The sequence below is a fragment of the Coregonus lavaretus genome (assembly GCF_964263955.1).
Source record: "Coregonus lavaretus genome assembly, chromosome: 21".
Classification (NCBI taxonomy): Eukaryota; Metazoa; Chordata; class Actinopteri; order Salmoniformes; family Salmonidae; genus Coregonus; species Coregonus lavaretus.
The window spans coordinates 25,428,494-25,447,370 of record NC_140008.1 but is presented as its reverse complement, the minus strand read 5'-3'; the positions used below and the strand labels follow the sequence as shown (position 1 = coordinate 25,447,370).

Genomic DNA, 18,877 nt, shown 5'->3' with positions numbered 1-18,877 from the left:
CCAAAATTGTGGCAAAATGGCTTAAGAACAACAACGTCAAGGTATTGGAGTGGCCATCACAAAGCCCTGACATCAATCCTATAGAAAATGTGTGGGCAGAAGTGAAAAAACATGTGCAAGCAAGGAGTCCTACAAACCTGACTCAGTTTCACCAGCTCTGTCAGGAGGAATGGGCCAAAATTCACCCAACTTATTGTGGGAAGCTTGTGGAAGGCTACCTGAAGCGTTTGACCCAAGTTAAACAATTTAAAGGCAATGCTACCAAATACTAATTGAGTGTGTGTAAACTTCTGACCCACTGGGAATGTGATGAAATAAATAAAAGCTGAAATAAATCATTCTCTCTACCATTATTCTGACATTTCACATTCTTAAAATAAAGTGGTGATCCTAACTGACCTAAGACACGGAATTTTTCCTAGGATTAAATGTCAGGAATTGTGAAATACTTAGTTTAAATGTATTTGGCTAAGGTGTATGTAAACTTCCGACTTCAACTGTATAGTGTATGTGTTAGTCCTTAGGCTTTCTATGGTAATGCAGATACAACCATTGAGCGATTCACATAACATTATAAAAATCGACACTTAAAACTTTGGCTGTCATTGAATCAACAAAAACTGTTGGAAAACGGAAAGTGCATTTTTTTTCTTTATCACTTTCTGAGAAATCTGTTCTCGTTGGGGAAAAATCTTCCATAAACAGCCACTTCTTCAGATGGCACCTTTTTTCTCACCAGCATATATCACCGAGTTATGCTTGTGAACATGATTGAGAATGAGAATACAGGGCTTTCACTTGAATACAGGGTTTCACCTCTGAAAGAGGTTTGGACTTTAAGAGGCCATTATGGAATGAAAACAGTATCCCACAGCTTCTATTCAGAGTTGCCTTGGTCCAACTATTATCAAAAGGTTTACACTAAGAACACAATAGCAAACAGGGGGCAGAAGAGTCTAGTCCAAACAGAGAGAGAGGTGCCCACATAAATAAACAGGACTGACTAGCTGCCTCAGAACAGCCATTCAATATCTCACATTCACTGATCAGACTTCATCCACCTCCCAACATTTACAAATAAAGTATTATGTTCACAATGTACTGCCCGATTCTCCCCATGCTAACCTATAGCAATGTAACATTCGTATAGTTCACAATCCAACTGCACCATTGACATGATCAAAACATCAGTTAAAAGACGTGGCTATGATTGTCTAGCTTAATGCACTTCTCAACAGTCATTATGACCAAGCTCAACTGAAGGCGTCTCACTGAGCAACAGATTTATTTTACCATTGACCTCAAAGATCAAGAGGGAGAAATCCAGCCCTTGCTCATTGTACGTCAACTACATTAAGGCTTCCTTTCTACACTGCAAGGATTTCTGGACAGCACATTCATTACTTCCAGTACTGCTGTACTTCTCCATAGTATCGCAGTCAGTCAGTCAGTCAGTCAGTCAGTCAGTCAATCAGTGTGTGTGCCCCCCCCCAAAAAAAAACAACAACAACATCTGCACAAACTGCTAAATATGATGCCAAGAGGAGTATGACAATGGTTTCAAAAACTGTGGTGCTAGAAATTACCACCAAATGGAGCCATTAGGCCACAATGAAACACTATTACTTCCAGATGTGCTGCCTTTCAAGGGGCTCACTTTTTGGGGGAGGAGTAGGCAGCACATCTAAAATGACTGAATTCATACCCAGTTTTTTGGGGGGAGTTCCTATGTACCGTGCATATTCAAAAGGCATTTACGTTAAAGGAAGACATCTATACCCCGTGACCCTGTAAAGGTGACGGGCAAATTCTTCTCTTTTACATAAATGAAAGGAACAAGAAGAATAAATACCCAGGGAAGGTGTCTCTTAGAAGAGAAAAGTGTACACAAAAGGTTCAAAGAAAATGTATGGACAAAACACTATAGTAAAAAAAGGAACGGTTTTAGACAAGGCGAGTTAGTTGTTAAGCTGCTGCAGGAAACAAATACAGTAAAAATAATAATAATATAGCTCTGGATTGTTAAGTGCTCAGTAAGATGGTTGTGCATCACCCATAAGTTCATTAAGGTTTGGATGTGCCACTCACAGCTGGCAGGTGTGTCCGGTGGGCCTGGGCTGGGTGAAGGTATCCCTGCCTGGGCTCAGTTGAGTGCGTGCTGGCGCATGGTGTGGAAGATCCAGTCCATCTTGGTGGTCCAGCTGCCGTGGTGGGCGTCGTTCATCTGCTTCATGAAGCAGTCCAGGGCCTCCTGCTCTGTCTTGTCCAGTGCCAGGGTCTTACGGATGTAGGCAATGTCATCAAAGGACTGCAGCTCAGGCATCCCGGAGCCCAGCATCATGGAGAACAGGTTGATGAAGAGGTTGGCATTCTGCCGAATGGCCAAGTAGGCCTTATAGCTCATCTCCTGGAACCTGAGAAACAGAATAGGAGGGAAAATGCAGAAGAATCAGTATATACCACTCCCCTTGTTCCCTCTGAATTCTCTAGCCTCAAAAGAATCCTTCCCAAGCATAGATTTGGCCATTGAAATATATAGTCTCTGTTGAAAATGGTTGATTTAGCAGTAGATACTGATATCAGTCCATTTGTTAAAGCAGTAGTATGGGAGAGAGTCTGGAAACTTGGCAGGCAGTAGCCTATCAGACACCCAGGGAGACAGAGCACAGGGAGACAGAGCACACAGGCCACTGTTATATAATAGCTGCCTACTGTGTAGACACTAGCTGTCTGCCACAACATTTACATTCAAGCACTAGACAGACATCCACAGATGCGTCCTCTCACACAAGAAAGAGAAAACAAATATGGCTACCTCTCAAACTCTCTTGATCACAATCAAGAAGTCTTGTGTTAGGACGAACGGAACTCGCTCTCGCTTGTAGCCACATTATTTTTTTTGTGGTCCAGGAAATGGCCAAAATCTATGTGGAACAGCTGCAATACATCCCAGATTAGCACAGGATAAAAATAAATTAAAATCATGACAATAGCTTGTTGAGAACTCAGGTCCTACCTGCCCATCATCCTTCACCATTATGTTACTGTTGTGTCTGTCACTGATGCCTAGGATGAAGGTCGCCACACAATACCCAGCACAGGATCGTGTAAACAAGTCAACGGCCAGGTCATACCTACATACAGAGTTACAACGTCAAATCTGAGCCGTGACACACTACGATTTACAATTTTCAAACCAACGCAATTGTGAAGGAAAGTGCCCAAACAACATATAGTTTCTTAACATCTCTCCCTTGTTCTTGTCTTTGAGCCACTGGTGGTGTTGAGCTGTTGAACTGTAGTGCCCCCTTCAGGCCACCTTTACACTGGATCTGCATGATGGTGTGAGAGCTCCGCACCACCTCGATCAGCCCCACACAGTCACCTAGAGACATGTAGCCGTACGGCAACATCCTCAGGTCTAGACCCTGGTTCTGCCAAATGTTCTCCATGATTCTGATGATCTGAAGTGTTAGCATGTCCTGTCGCAGGTCTGAAACCATATTCAGTGTGCCATGGCAGAATTTAAATACATTCCATCCATTTAATCCAACTGATCCAGTACAACATTACAAGGCAAAGCGCTTGTTTAGAACGCAGAATGAATATGAAACCTGACTCGGACTCACCATCTCCGTTTTGAATATGATCTCATTGTTCTGGAAGAGGAGCTCGGACATGATGTCAGGGTTTTCCCAGTTGAGCCACAGTGGCCTTTTGGCAGATGACATGATTCTGCACTCCTCAAGCCTGGGGGTGGCAGAGCATTTTACAAGGTACAAGCAACACAGGCAGCTGCATTAGCTTTATTGATCAATTGGATGAACAGTGTTAGAGTGCAAGTCGTCCGCACTGAGGGGCCCAGTGTCTGAGCACTTTAGTTGACAATCGGTTTACAGATAACATTTCACATTTTCAAGCATGAGCAGAACGTTATGATGGGGAACTAGAATGCTTACAGGTTACCTCTGCTCTCTTAGATCAAATTAATGTAACATTCCCACTAGGGCCACTAAAGAGAGATGCTGACCATTTTAGCCATTGAAACAGAATGTCCCATCTACAGTTTCAATAGTGTCTATGTTAAGGCTGGGGTAAGGCACAGGAGTGCCAGTGTGTATGATTCCCAGCTGGTGTGCAGGGTTGAAGGGGGAAGTGAAGTTCTGCAGGGCATCCATGTAGTCTGGGGTCCTCATCTGCTCCACCAGGAACTTCATCTGCAAGGGCCACACAGAGCAAGCTGTGAAGATAGATACCCAATTTGAAATGTGAAGCCTAGTTTTCACAACATTAGGTAAACGGAGCCACTGATGTCAGTTTCGGAAGTGAAACAGAAACGTGGAACAGTAAGCTGAAACAGCAGACATTCTCTAACAGATCATCATGTTGCACAATAAACCTGCGTGTATTGGAGAGAGAGAGGGAGTGCTGGGTTACCTTCTAAGTTTCGTCCTTCTACTTCTGTTTGAGGATGTCGGTGAGGTTGATGAGTTTCTCCATGGCTCCACCTATCTGCTCAGGTGCTTGAGGTACATTCCACAGGCCCGGCAGTAGGACTCCGGGAGCAGGCCGAACCGCTGGCTCACCATCTTATTGTGCATCTCAGATCTAGGGCACATAGTGGACAGTGAAAGTGGATGAGTTATAGGGCATTAGCACTCAGTCAACTCTGTGAAAGTAATGGAATTGACTCAGTAAAGTAACTCTTAGTAACTCACTTTAAGTGCCAGAAAAAGAAATGTCCTATCCTTTGGTTAGTCAAGGCCTTTTTCAGCAGAAATCGTACAAGTGGGTTATCAAGTTACTGCTCATATTTTAGAACCTGACAAGAGAGTATGGAGATGAGCCAGTTATTATAGTCATTATGACATTTTATATTTGACAACAGTCCAAACAATCAAAGAAATGTGAGAGGAAAGTCACTCTCTGGAAGCCAAAGCCAAATAAATCCTACCTGGACTAACTGAATGAGTTACTGAGAGAGTTTGTCATCGGTCAAGTACTTCTCAAGGCACCGAACCGCAAAGTCACGGATCATTGGGTCTGGATAGTTACAATCCAGCAGCTCCATGGCTTGCTCCGGTTTTATTGCTGGCCAATCCTTCAGAAGGCAATACATCTAAGAGCAAGAAAAACAACAGTAACTTCACCGCTATCACATTGGTAGTGCTGCAGTAGAAGAGGATTACATTCCCACAAGAGTTCTCAGATAAGTGTCTGAAGAATTTCAGAATTCATTTTCTTTCATTCTCCATTTTTGAGATGTCTTAAAAAAATGTTGGTTCAGTAATGTTAAAAACATTGTAACTTCATCTCTTGAGTTCCACTTGACAGCCAGTAGGATCTTGGGCAGGATTTCAGGTATATTTACACAATATTGCGACAATAGACATGTTAGTCAAGGCCTCACTAGCAGGTTCTGTACAGGTATCTCCAGGTAAAGTGTGGTGGTGACTACTGATTCTAGTTCTATGGTGGTGACAGTGCTGCTTCTGACAGTACCTGTGCCTCCAGAGGAAGTCTTTCTCCTGCTCTGTGATCTCAGACAGGGGGTCTTGGTTGCACAACTGTCTCAGCTGCTCGCTATCACTGTCTGTTAAGGCTTGGTCTCGCGCCACTCTATTACTCTGCAAGGGATCAGACATCACATCAGACCAGCTCCCATACACATTGAGTGTACAAAACATTAGTAACACCTTCCTAATATTGAGTTGCACCCCTTTTTGGCTTCAGAACAGCCTCAATTCCTTGGGGGAATGGACTCTAAAAGGTGTCGAAAGCGTTCCACAGGATGCTGGCCCATGTTGACTCCAATGCTTCCCACAGTTGTGTCAAATTGCCTGGATGTCCTTTGGGTGGTGGACCATTCTTGATACACACAGGAAACTGTTGAGCGTGAAAAACCCAGCAGCATTGCAGTTCTTGACCCCCTAAAACCGGTGCACCTGGCACCTACTACCATACTCCATTCAAAGTCACTTAAATCTTTTGTCTTGCCCATTCACCCTCTGAATGGCACACACAATCCATGTCTCAATTGTCTCAAGGCTTAAAAATCCTTCTTTAACCTGTCTCCTCCCCTTCATCTACACTGATTGAAGTGGATTTAACAAGTGACATCCATAAGGGATCATAGCTTTCACCTGGATTCACCTGGTCAGTCTATGTCATGGAAAGAGCAGGTGTTCCTAATGTTTTGTACACTCAGTATATATCCATGTATGCTATTACCTGGCCTGACTGGCAGTAGTTGAAGCCTAGCTCCCTGGATATTGTCCAGTTAGCATGCTCCCCCAGAGTGGTCATGTCTGGGAACTTGACAGGACAGTTGAAGTAGTCAAACTCCAGCTCTAGACAGGGTGTCACTATCGTTACATGATGAAATGGGCCAAGGCGCAGCGTGATAAGCGTACATGATTTATTAGATGTACAACACACGAACAAAACAACAAAACGATACGTGAAGTCCTTGGTAACAAAACACAAACCATACACGGAACAAGATACCACACCACACAAATGCCAAACGACTACCTAAGTATGGTTCCCAATCAGAGACAACAAGCAACAGCTGATTCACGTTGCCTCTGATTGAGAACCACCCCGGCCAACATAGAAACACAAAACATAGAAACGAACACCCTGGCTCAACATTAAAGAGTCCCCAGAGCCAGGGCGTGACACAGGCCGTGGGGTACAGGCCACAGGTCCAGAGCCATCTTCCCAGAGACCAGGGTATGAGTGTAGTCATACAGGTTGACGTTCTCCCACGCTAGTGGACAATGCTCCTGAGGAGAGGATCACGGTCAAAGGGTGGCTTCGGTTATTAACACACATATTGTGAATGGCCATCCTTCCACAGAGAATAGTGAATGCATTCCTACAGGCTTGAGCTAATGTTATATGGGGTACTTGTGTAACAACAACACAAACATCCTAATTGCCCCTTGGGGAATAAAAGTCGTACTGAATTGAATTGAAAAGAATAGGAGGCAAACAAACAGACTATGTTTTAGTTCAAATTAATTGTTGGCTTCAAGGTGTAAAGTAGGTTGCTCACAAAGGATGGCCTTTAGAGGCATTTATCTCTAATTCATCATGGGCACGAAAACCCATCTCTATGACCTTCAGGTGATATCACTAAGCCCAGGTGTTGGTTACAGTCTTCATGCCTAGGTTACACAGCCATGATCGCTCCATGCCACAAGTCAATAAGTAATTCAACATGCACATTGAGGACACCTCGGGTCATTCAGGTAAGACCATTGAACACCATTCTAGCCAGTAGGTATCATTTCTACCCTTAAAGGTCTGATGTGTCCGATTAAACTGAGTGCTTGCCTCCTTCGCCCCCTTCCTGCCTTTTACAGAGCAGATGGAGAGACAGAGGCAGGCCGCCCGGGGGATGTCAGAAATGTACATGTCGTAGGTCAGCCACTCGTTCCACCTAGGAAACAAGCACAGACACGGCGAATCACCCTGAACCAATTACAAGTGTAAAAATCACAGCTCAACACACAACCTCCTCTTCCATTACCATTACGATGGGATAAATAGCAACAATATATCTCTTGATGAGTGAGCCACTGTCTGTGACGCCACATGTTTTGTGTGTGTGTAATACCTGGGATTAGAGCATGGCACACGCTGCATGTTCACGTTGTCACACATCTGCTACCCTCCATGGTAGATGCCGGTTCGCACATAACTCTTCATGGACAACAGGAAGAATAGACCCAAAAAAACAGTGAAAACAACCAGCAGTAGCAGCAGTATGATATTCACACCAAGGAGTCAAATAGAAAATGAATTACTGAAAAGTGGCTATAAGAGAAGAGTTAAAAGGCCTAGCCAATCATAGAAACAGAGAAACAGTAAACAAATGTGAAAAAGGTGATTTAAAACAATAACCAATGGAGTACCTAATCTATATCCCGAATGTTCACATTGACATATGTGGCACAGAGCACTCGTATCCGCAGGGTGCCGTTGATGGTCCACAGGGACTTGGTGGAGGACTCTCCATTTATGTAGGGGGTGGCAGTGGAGATGCGCCGGGTGTAGAGGGCATGGTGAAGTTGTCCATGGGTAACTGAGAGCAAAAGCTATCCTTTGCCATCAGCATGAGGTTGGGCATCCTGCCAAGCATGATGCAACTCCTCACATACTGAGAGGAAAAAGGAATAGGATTAAAGGCCCAGTGCAGTCAAAAAACAGATTATCCTGTGTTATATATATACACATACATACATACACACACACATACAGTACCAGTCAAAAGTTTGGACACATCTACTCATTCAAGCGTTTTTCTTTATTTTTTACTATTTTCTACATTGTGAATAATAGTGAAGACATCAAAACTATGAAAGAACACATATGGAATCATGTAGTAACCAAAAAAGTGTTAAGCAAATCAAAATATATTTTATATTTTAGATTCTTCAAGTAGCCACCCTTTGCCTTGATGACAGCTTGATGACAGATTTGCACACTCTTGGTATTCTCTCAACCAGCTTCACCTGGAATGCTTTTCCAACAGTCTTGAAGGAGTTCCCACATATGCTGAGCACTTGTTGGCTGCTTTTCCTTCACTCTGCGGTCCAACTCATCCCAAACCATCTCAATTGGATTGAGGTCGGGCGATTGTGGAAGCCAGGTCATCGGATGCAGCACTCCATCACTCTCCTTCTTGGTCAAATAGCCCTTACACAGCCTGGAGATGTGTTGGGTCATTGTCCTGTTGAAAAAGAAATGATAGTCCCACTAAGCGCAAACCAGATGGGATGGCGTATTGCTGCAGAATACTGTGGTAACCATGCTGGTTAAGTGTGCCTTGAGAGCACAATTGAGAGCATCCTGTCGGGCTGTATAAATGCCTGGTACGGCAACTGCACCGCCCGCAACCGCAGGGCTCTCTAGAGGGTGTTGCGGTCTGCCGAACGCATTACCGGGGGCAAACTACCCGCCCTCCAGGACACCTACAGCACCCGATGTCACAGGAAGGCCAAAAAGATAATCAAGGACATCAACCACCCAAGCCACTTTCTGTTCACCCCGCTATCATCCAGAAGGTGAGGTCAGTACAGGTGCATCAAAGCTGAGACAGAGAGAATGAAAAACAGCTTCTATCTCAGGGCCATCAGACTGTTAAATAGCCATCACTAGCACATTAGAGGCTGCTGCTGCCTATTGAAATCACTGGCCACTTTAAGAAATGGAATTTAAGAATATATACAATATATATGGACAAGCAATGACAGAGCGGCATGGCCTAAGATACAGTAGAATATTATAGAATACAGTATATACATATGAGATGAGTAATGCAAGATATGTAAACATTATTAAAGTGACTAGTGTTCCATTCCTTACTTAGATTTCTGTGTATTGGGTATATGTTGTAAAATTGTTAAATATTACTTGTTAGATATTACTGCACTGTCAGAGCTAGAAGCACAAGCATTTAGCTACACCCGCAATAACATCTGCTAAACATGTGTATGTGACAAATAACATTTGATTTGATTTGAATTTGAATTCTAAATTCAATGTCTCCCGAGTGGCGCAGTGGTCTAAGGCACTAGCTGTGCCACTAGAGATCCTGGTTCGAATCCAGACTCTGTTGTAGCTGGCCATGACCGGGAGACCCATGGGGTGGCGCACAAGTGGTCCAGGGTAGGGGAGGGAATGGCCGGCAGGGATGAAGCTCAGTTGGTAGAGCATGGCGTTTGCAACGCCAGGGTTGTGGGGTTCCATTCCCACGGGGGCCAGTATGAAAAAATAAAATAAATAATGTATGTCGCTCTGGATAAGAGCGTCTGCTAAATGACTAAAATGTAAAAAATTTTATAAATCACCGACAGTGTTACCAGCAAAGCACCCCCACACCATCACCCCTCCTCCTCCATGCTTCACGGTGGAAACCACACATGTGGAGTTCATCCGTTCATCTACTATGCGTCTCACAAAGATACAACAGTTGGAACCAAAAATATCAAATTTGGATTCATCAGACCAAGGACAGATTTCCACCAGTTTAATGTTCATTGCTCGTGTTTCGTGACCCAAGCAAGTCTCTTCTTCTTATTCGTGTCCTTCAGTAGTGGTTTCTTTGCAGCAATTCGACCATGAAGGCCTGATTCACGCAGTCTCCTCTGAACAGTTGATGTGTAGATGTGTCTGTTACTTGAACTCTGTGAAGCATTTATTTGGGCTGCAATCTGAGGTGCAGTTAACTCTAATGAACTTATCCTCTGCAGCAGAGATAACTCTGGGTCTTCCTTTCCTGTGGCGGTCCTCATGAGACCCAGTTTCATCATAGCGCTTTATGGTTTTTGCGACTGCACTTGAAGAAACTTTCAAAGTTCTTGACTATTTCCAGATTGACTGACCTTCATGTCTTAAAGTAATGATGGACTGTCATTTCTCTGTGCTTATTTGAGCTGTTCTTGCCATAATATGGACTTGGTCTTTTACCAAATAGGGCTATCTTCTGTATACCAACCCTACCTTGTCACAACACAACTGATTGGCTCTAAAGCATTAAGGAAAGAAATTCCACATATTAACTTTTAACAAGGCAGACCTGTTAATTGAAATGCATTCCAGGTGGCTACCTCATGAAGCTGGTTGAGAGAATGCCAAGACTGTGCAAAGCTGTCATCAAGGCAAAGGGTGTCTACTTCGAAGAATCTCAAATATAAAATATATTTTTAATTGTTTAACACTTTTTTGGTTACTACATATGTGTTTTTTCATAGTTTTGATGTCTTCACTATTATTCTACAATGTAAAAAATAGTAAAAATAAAGAAAAACCCTTGAATGAGTAGGTGTGTCCAAACATTTGACTAGTAGTTTTACTGGTAAATATATATATACAGTCACATAATTAGTTAAATAAAGTCCACATGTGTGCAATCTAAGTGTCACATGATCTGTCACATGATCTCAATATATATACACCTGTTCTGAAAGGCCCCAGAGTCTGCAACACCACTAAGCAAGGGGCACCACCAAGCAAGCGGCACCATGAATACCAAGGAGCTCTCTGTCTTGGAATGGCCTAATCAAAGCCCAGACCTCAATCCAATTGAGCATCTGTGGTATGACTTAAAGATTGCTGTACACCAGCGGAACCCATCCAACTTGAAGGAGCTAGAGCAGTTTTGCTTTGAAGAATGGGCAAAAATCCCAGTGGTTAGATGTACCAAGCTTAAAGAGACATACCCCAAGAGACTTGCAGCTGTAATTGCTGCAAAAGGTGGCCCTACAAAGTATTGACTTTGGGGGGGTGAATAGTTATGCATGCTCAAGTTCAGTTTTTTTGTCTTATTTCTTGTTTGTTTCACAATAAAAAATATGTGTATCTTCAAAGTGGTAGGCATGTTGTGTAAATCAAATGATACAAACCCCCCAAAAAACAAAACAACTATTTTAATTCCAGGTTGTAAGGCAACAAAATAGGAAAAATGCCAAGGGAGGTGAATACTTTCGCAAGCCACTGTATATATATGTATATATATTTTCACGCTATGAGGTTGGAATAATACTGTGAAATTGTGAAAAGCGCCTGAAATTTCAGCCTGTTTTGGTGGGATGGAGTTTTGGCCTAGTAAATTAGTTAATAGACCAATCCTCTCTGCCAATTACAGCTAGTTTTCAGTTTTCCCCTCCCCACTCAGACCACTCCCAGGCAATAGTAGCAAAATTATTGCTTGAGAAATTGCCCATTGCTACGAAACTATTTTTGTTTATTTCTGACCATTTTAAATGAAAACAATCACAGTAATGGCTTCATTGGACCTTTAAGATACATACATGATTAAGCAATATGGACCTGAGTCAGAACTAATGTTATGCTTCAATGTGTATGCATTGGTTACATGCAGTGCACAGTCGGGCCCAACGAACCTTATATTGACTCAAAGGCATTTCTCCAGGAGGTACTCGTCACAGCCACACACTTTGAGGATGTAAGTCAATAATAGAATCCGTTCCACATTGAGTGAGGATGGCGAAGTAGTGCAGTTCTGTTTTTGTCGTGTGTCTGTAAATAGCCTGTAAATACCCTGTTTATTTTTATTTTTCGTACATATTTCCCTATCAGACTTTTCATCCTTCTACAAAATATACTTTCCTGCAACCCGCCTCACTCAATGTGGAACGGATTCTATTATTGACTTACCTTTTATCTAGAATCTCCAGTTGAAACTAGCTAGCCAGCTAACTAGCTACTTGCTATTAGCCACAGTTAGCGGTATTTCACCCAGAACATTGGATTTTTTTTCTGCGGGATTAATTCAATCACTGGATATTAATCACCGGATATTCGGCCAGTCTGCACAGCGCGTTATCGACCCAGAACATATCAGTTTTTCTGCCGGAATCACTGAATCACTGGACCTTTAACTCCGGATTCATCGCTACCAGCTAGCTTCAACTAAATGGACGCTGTGGTCTGGCAAATCATCCTGAGCTAGGCCCATCTCCCGGCTATCTACCTCTCTGTCAACCGGACGGGACCACCTAGTGTTGACACGGAGCCCCGCCGATCCTACACGACTGGTCTGCCGACGAAATCGTCTGATGTGGTTGCGACGACGTCGACCACGAAGATTCCATCTGCTAGCTCCGGCCCGCTAGCACACGCTAGCCGTGGCCTCTTACCTGCTAGTGCTTTAGCAGCCTCCGAACTATCCTATTGCTGTTCACCGGACCTTATGATAACTCAGCTATACAGCTGATGTCTGCTGGACTGTTCCTTTTTACGGTACTACATCCTGTTTATGTTTAGCCTCAGCCCAAACATGGTTAGCTTATTGTTGTTTCGGTTATTTCTAATTGTACTATTTCACTGTAGATCCCCCAGCCCAGCTAAACCTGCCTTAGATAGCTCCTTTGTACACGCAGAGACCGACTCAATTGATGCCTCTAGTGATACTATCTCTTTCATTGTTACCCAACGCTTAGGTTTACCCCCACTTTACTCATATCCTTCCATATCCTTGTCTGTACATAATGCCCTGAATCTTTTCTACAACACCCGGAAATCTGCCCCCTTTATTCTATGTACCCGACGCACTAGAAGACCAGTTCTTAAAGCCTTTAGCCGTATCCTTATTCTAGTCCTCCTCTGTTCCTCTGGTGATGTAGAGGCTAACCCAGGCCCTGCAGCCCTCAGTATCACTCCTACTCCCCAGGCGCTATCATTTGCTGACTTCTGTAATCGCAAAAGTCTTGGTTTCTTGCACGTAAACATGAGAAGTCTACTTCCTAAATTTGAGATATTCACTGCGTTAGCACACTCCGCCAACCCTGATGTTCTAGCAGTGTCTGAATCCTGGCTCAGGAAGGCCACCAAAAATTCTGAAATGTCCATCCCCAACTATAACATTTTCCGTCTAGATAGAACTGCCAAAGGGGGTGGAGTTGCAATCTACTGTAGAGAGAGCCTGCAGAGCTCTATCATACTATCCAGGTCTGTGCCCAAACAGTTTGAGCTTCTACTTCTAAAAATCCACCTTTCCAGAAATAAGTCTCTCACTGTTGCCGCTTGCTACAGACCCCCGTCAGCCCCCAGATGTGCCCTGGACACCATATGTGAATTGATTGCCCCCCATTTATCCTCAGAGTTCGTACTGCTTGGTGACGTAAATTGGGATATGCTTAATACCCCGGCCATCCTACAATCCAAACTAGATGCCCTCAACCTCACGCAAATTATCAACGAACCTACCAGGTAAAACCCTAAATCCGTAAACATGGGTACCCTCATAGATATCATCCTGACTAACATACCCTCTAAATACACCTCAGCTGTCTTCAACCAGGATCTCAGCGATCACTGCCTTATTGCCTGCGTCCGTAACGGGTCCGCGGTCAAACGACCACCCCTCATCACTGTCAAACGCTCCCTAAAACACTTTAGCGAGCAGGCCTTCCTAATTGACCTGGCCCAGGTATCCTGGATGGATATAGATCTCATTCCGTCAGTAGAGGATGCCTGGTTGTTCCTTAAAAGTAATTTCCTCTCAATCTTTAATAAACATGCCCCATTCAAAAAATACAGAACTAAGAACCAATATAGCCCCTGGTTCTCCTCAGACTTGACTGCCCTTGACCAGCACAAAAACATCCTGTGGCGTACTGCATTAACATCAAATAGCCCCCGCGATATGCAACTTTTCAGGGAAGTTAGGAACCAATATACACAAGCAGTCAGGAAAGCAAAGGCAAACTTTTTCAAACAGAAATTTGCATCCTGTAGCACTAACTCCAAAAAGTTTTGGGACACTGTAAAGTCCATGGAGAATAAGAGCACTTCCTCCCAGTTGCCCACTGCACTGAGGCTAGGAAACACTATCACCACCGATAAATCTACAATAATCGAGAATTTCAACAAGCATTTTGCTACAGCTGGCCATGCTTTCCATCTGGCTACTACTACCCCGGCCACCAACTCTGCACCCTCCGCTGAAACTTGCCCATGCCCCCCCCCCCGCTTCTCCTTCCCACAAATTCAGACAGCAGACGTTTTGAAAGAGCTGCAAAATCTGGACCCCTACAAATCAGCTGGGCTAGACAATCTGGACCCTTTCTTTCTAAAACTAGCCGCCGAAATTGTCGCAACCCCTATTACTAGTCTGTTCAACCTCTCTTTCATAACGTCTGAGATCCCCAGAGATTGGAAAGCTGCCGCGGTCATCCCCCTCTTCAAAGGGGGTGACACTCTAGATCCAAACTGCTACAGACCTATATCCATCCTGCCCTGCCTTTCGAAAGTATTTGAAAGCCAAGTTAACAAACAGATCACCGACCATTTCGAATACCACCGTACCTTCTCCGCTATGCAATCCGGTTTCCGAGCTGGTCATGGGTGCACTTCAGCCACGCTCAAGGTCCTAAACGATATTATAACCGCGATTGATAATAGACAGTACTGTGCAGCCGTCTTCATCGACCTGGCCAAGGCTTTCGACTCTGTCAACCACCGCATTCTTATTGGCAGACTAAATAGCCTTGGTTTCTCAAATGACTGCCTCGCCTGGTTCACCAACTACTTCTCAGATAGAGTTCAGTGTGTCAAATCGGAGGGCCTGTTGTCTGGACCTATGGCAGTCTCTATGGGGGTGCCACAGGGTTCAATTCTTGGGCCGACACTTTTCTCCGTGTATATCAATGATGTCGCTCTTGCTGCTGGTGACTCTCAGATCCACCTCTACGCAGACGACACCATTTTGTATACATCTGGCCCTTCATTGGACACTGTGTTAACAAACCTCCAAACGAGCTTCAATGCCATACAACACTCCTTCAGTAGCCTCCAACTGCTCTTAAACACTAGTAAAACTAAATGCATGCTTTTCAATCGAACGCTGCTGGCACCCGCCCACCCGACTAGAATCACCACTCTTGACGGGTCTGACCTAGAGTATGTGGACAACTACAAATACCTAGGTGTCTGGTTAGACTGTAAACTCTCCTTCCAGACTCACATAAAGAATCTCCAATCCAAAGTTAAATCTAGAATCGGCTTCCTATTTCGCAACAAAGCCTCCTTCACTCATGCTGCCAAATATGCCCTCGTAAAACTGACTATCCTACCGATCCTTGACTTCGGCAATGTCATTTACAAAATAGCCTCCAACACTCTACTCAGCAAATTGGATGTAGTCTATCACAGTGCCATCCGTTTTGTCTCCAAAGCCCCATACGCTACCCACCACTGTGACCTGTACGCTCTTGTTGGCTGGTCCTCACTACATGTTCGTCGTCAAACCCACTGGCTCCAGGCCATCTATAAATCACTGCTAGGCAAATCCCCGCCTTATCTTAGCTCATTGGTCACCATAGCAGCACCCAACCGTAGTCTGCGCTCCAGCAGGTATATCTCACTGGTCATTCCCAAAGCCAACACCTCCTTTGGCCGCCATTCCTTCCAGTTCTCTGCTGCCAATGACTGGAACGAATTGCAAAAATCTCTGAAGCTGGAGACTCTTATCTCCCTCACTAACTTTAAGCATCAGTTGTCAGAGCACCTTACAGATCACTGCACCTGTACACAGCCCATCTGAAATTAGCCCACCCAACTACCTCATCCCTATATTGTTATTTATTTTGCTCTTTTGCACCCCAGTATCTCTATTTGCACATAATCTCTTGCACATCTAGCATTCCAGTGTTAATACTATTGTAATTATTTTGCACTATAGCCTATTTATTGCCTTACCTCCATAACTTGCTACATTTGCACACACTGTATATATATTTTCTGTTGTATTTTTGACTTTATGTTTTTTACCCCATATGTAACTCTGTGTTGTTTTTATCGCACTGCTTTGCTTTATCTTGGCCAGGTCGCAGTTGTAAATGAGAACTTGTTCTCAACTGGCTTACCTGGTTAAATAAAGGTGAAATAAATTTTAAAAAATATATATGTACTTGCCCTGGTACTCCTGCACACACATCTTGAGTTGTTCAGGGGACAACAGCATGCTCCTGGTTTTCTTCCTAATGGCCTCGGCTATCACCTGTTCTTGCAGACAATCATGGTTGATCTTCAGGGTGTATTTCTGCTTGTCGTTGTTGTCAGAGATGATCACCCAGATCACTACAATGATTTGACCTATAAAATAAGCAACAGAAAAGAGAATAATTATTACTCCACACACAGGCTGTGAACAACCTTGAAAGAGATTATCATGAAAAGGAATAAGGATAATTTTGTTTGCTGCTTATTAACATGTTAGCCTATGTGTTGACAAAGTAAAAAAAGTGATTGTTTGACACCCACTAGATCTACCTTAGGCATCTTGCAGCATCATGACATTACAATCACTTTGCTTGATTTTAATTGATACAATAATGCCTTTTTCCAGTTTGCCATGGATGTGCTTGGAAGTTCTTGTGTCGATTCCACGTTGGGAGGGTAAACATATAAAGCTCAACTATGGTGTCCGTTGACATCTTGGAATTCTACTGAATCCTTACAGACGTTAAGAATATTCCTCCTGAAGTCCTGCACCTCAGGGTCCTTTACTAAGTCAAACTCGCACACAGGCATACCAATTGCGAATCCTGAAACAAAAGAAACTCACTTACTTATATTATGTTTTAGAAGATATCTAATAATCTAGTAAGCCTGTTTTAACAGGTTTTTTAACTCTCTACAAAGAGGAGGCAGGGTAATAAGTAGCCTAAGTCTTACCAATTTCTCTGTTCAGAATTTTCTTCTCTCGGTTGCCAACGGGTTCGATGACCTTCAGAAAAGGCTGAAAGAGCCTGAGATCACATAGTCTGCTAGTTTCATAGTAGAACTCCTCTCGCTCTGCATCCTGCGTAACACTGACAAAGATGTAAGAGGTCTCCTCCTGTAGTAGGTGATGCAGGGGGTACTTCCTGGCCTCCTTGAACAGTTCATGTTTGATGGTGATGAGCATGGCCGCACGGAGGCACTCGAGGGTCTCGAGGGTCAGGCTCATCCCGTTTGGCAACAAGCAGTCCACAAAGATCCTGGGGGGCATCAAATGGATGCCCCAAAATTCACCAGAAGATGGCCTAGGAGGCATTTCTACAGTCCTCACTCAGACAAAGTTCATAGAGAATAGTTCCTTATCTCCTGAAGAAGAAAAAAGAGCACATTAGAATTATGAAAACAAACATCATACAGTAGCCTATATACAGCCCCGCCTTTTGCTGTAGTTTGACTGTGTAGAGTTCCACACCCTTTCTGGGCAGCAGAATAACTAGCCATGACTCACCAGTGGACCCTGATGCATGACAACACTACACCTAATGACAAACTAACCTATGTTTTGATAACGGCTATGCCAAATCATGTTTATTTCCGTCAATGTCCATGATGATCTAGCCTACTCAGTCTGTGAGTCACATGACAAACAGAAATGCATCAGTCCCGGGAGTCAAGTTATTTTTCCTCCACATACAGCCAGAGCCAACGACATTTGTCACCAAATACCAGAGTTTTCCCTTTCCCTGAGAGTGCAACAACAAGTAGCCCTATGCTATACAAGGTAAGCTCTACAATACCTTTAACTTTTTTTTGCTATCACTGTCTAACACCATTAATGGCAATAAACATGCAGCTAACAATGACAACTATGGCAAGGAATACAGTTGTGCTCTGGTCAATGTCAAAGGCATCCGTCCAGTCTTGCCATCAGCGTGTAAGCCAAATGAGGAAGCTTCCTCAAACACAGGATGTGGAGAAAGGAAACACTAAACCTAGTTTATTTTAATACAGAAACATATATGGCTGAGGATATACACCAACAAAAAAAAGAGATTAAGACTTTGGTAATTGACAAATCAAATAGATTTGGCTTCTTACCTTAAACGGAGCTGGGGCCTCAATTATAAAAGGTGCATATGCACAAAAAATACTAAACCTTGCGTGCACCACTTTTCCCACAAAGGTTGGTATTTATCAAATTTGAATTTGACAGGAAAGTGTGCCTATCTCCATGCAAATCTCAGACTATGCGTACACACAACTTCAAATGGTTGAAGAATTGTATTACAAGCAAATAATATTATTTTGGGGGAAATTGAGGTGTTTGACACACGGGAATTATAATTATGTTTTTAAAACAAAACATAGCCTAATGATACAACGGATGCATTTGCCGTTGGTAAGAAGATAGCATAGCAGCATGTAGCGTAATATGTTACTTATTATATGGACCTAAAATTAATCATATTTTCTGACATGACTGGTTTATTCCCGCTACACAACAAATATTTGGCTACCATTTATCCCTCGCTCATTCAATAGCCAAGCATGCTCGAAAGTAAATAGAACGGTAGCCTGGCCAGTACGGTTAGGCCTAGGCTGCAGTATTGCTGTGAGATAG

The 18,877-nt window shown here is 43.4% G+C and overlaps 1 pseudogene across 1 annotated transcript; it reads right to left on the bottom strand.

Annotated features, from left to right (window-relative positions):
- Positions 1-2,143: 2,143 nt before the first annotated feature.
- Positions 2,144-17,572, bottom strand: LOC311149121 (phosphatidylinositol 4,5-bisphosphate 3-kinase catalytic subunit alpha isoform-like; annotated as a pseudogene). Its single transcript has 21 exons — positions 17,212-17,572; positions 16,873-17,081; positions 16,446-16,629; positions 11,916-11,981; positions 7,923-8,167; positions 7,625-7,708; positions 7,342-7,447; positions 6,683-6,788; positions 6,232-6,365; positions 5,503-5,627; positions 5,309-5,381; positions 4,955-5,119; positions 4,719-4,822; positions 4,460-4,608; positions 4,339-4,351; positions 4,117-4,217; positions 3,630-3,750; positions 3,246-3,493; positions 3,017-3,134; positions 2,816-2,937; positions 2,144-2,414 (listed from the first exon to the last, which is right to left on the bottom strand). The product of its transcript is annotated as a phosphatidylinositol 4,5-bisphosphate 3-kinase catalytic subunit alpha isoform-like (transcript).
- Positions 17,573-18,877: the final 1,305 nt, after the last annotated feature.